At 41.4% G+C, this 996-nt stretch overlaps 1 non-coding gene across 1 annotated transcript; it reads left to right on the forward strand.

The window, feature by feature from the left end:
* The first annotated feature begins 662 nt into the window (after nucleotides 1-662).
* Nucleotides 663-795, forward strand: LOC125999748 (small nucleolar RNA SNORA51). Its single transcript, XR_007492221.1, has one exon. It is a non-coding gene; the product is annotated as a small nucleolar RNA SNORA51 (small nucleolar RNA).
* The last annotated feature ends 201 nt before the right edge of the window (nucleotides 796-996 follow it).

Genomic DNA, 996 nt, shown 5'->3' on the forward strand with positions numbered 1-996 from the left:
TAAGAAAAGTAAAAGACATTATTGTAATAATGCCAGAGATGAGGGCTGTGAGGACTGACTCATGATAAGAACCTCACCACAAAGAGTGGTGAGTTCAGTCAGAAAAATAACTACATGGGGCCGGAGAGATAGCATGGAGGTAAGGCGTTTGCCTTTCATGCAGAAGGTCATCAGTTCAAATTCTGGCATCCCATATGGTCCCCCGTGCCTGCCAGGAACAATTTCTGAGCATGGAGCCAGGAAAAACCCCTGAGCACTGCCGGGTGTTACCCAAAAACCACAAAAAAAAAAAGAAAAAAAATAACTACACAAACAACTACCATGACAATGTTAATGAGTGAGAGAAGTAAATGCCTGTCTATTACAGGCTGGGGATGTGGGAGGAGGGAGATAGGGTCACTGGTGGTGGGAAGGTTGCACTGGTGAGGGGGTGTTCTCTTTATGACTGAAACCCAAGTACAATTATGTTTATAAGCACAGTGTTTAAATAAAGATATTATTTAAAAAACAAACAAACCCAGGTCCATTCCAGGTAGGTCTCATGCAATGTAAATGCTCTACCACTGTGGTATCACTTAGGCCCAAGACTTTCATTTTTTATGATGGAGTAATATTTCATTGTTTGGAGGTTTTCCAGTATTTTCAATAAAATCCACCTTCAGTGCCTCCCAATGCTTACCACAGGCTGTGTTCTTTACACTGACTGTATAGAAAGAGGAGGTACAGTAAATGAACCTCATAATCACCTCAGCCCAAGCCCTTTGTCTGGTCTGTTTTGTGAATGGGGTGACATGGAAAAAAAGTCCACCTTCAATATTTGACTTATATTTAACAATGTTCTCAGTTTTTCTTTTTCTTCCCCCAGAAGACAGTTCTCTGGAGATTTGGGTATTGTGGGAACCATGGAGACACCAGAGGTTGTTCAGGGCACAAGGCCCTTGGAGTTATGGATATTAACATCCATATAAAGTTAGAGATATTACAGCATCTTTGCTA

This window comes from Suncus etruscus, chromosome X (assembly GCF_024139225.1).
Source record: "Suncus etruscus isolate mSunEtr1 chromosome X, mSunEtr1.pri.cur, whole genome shotgun sequence".
Lineage (NCBI taxonomy): Eukaryota > Metazoa > Chordata > Mammalia > Eulipotyphla > Soricidae > Suncus > Suncus etruscus.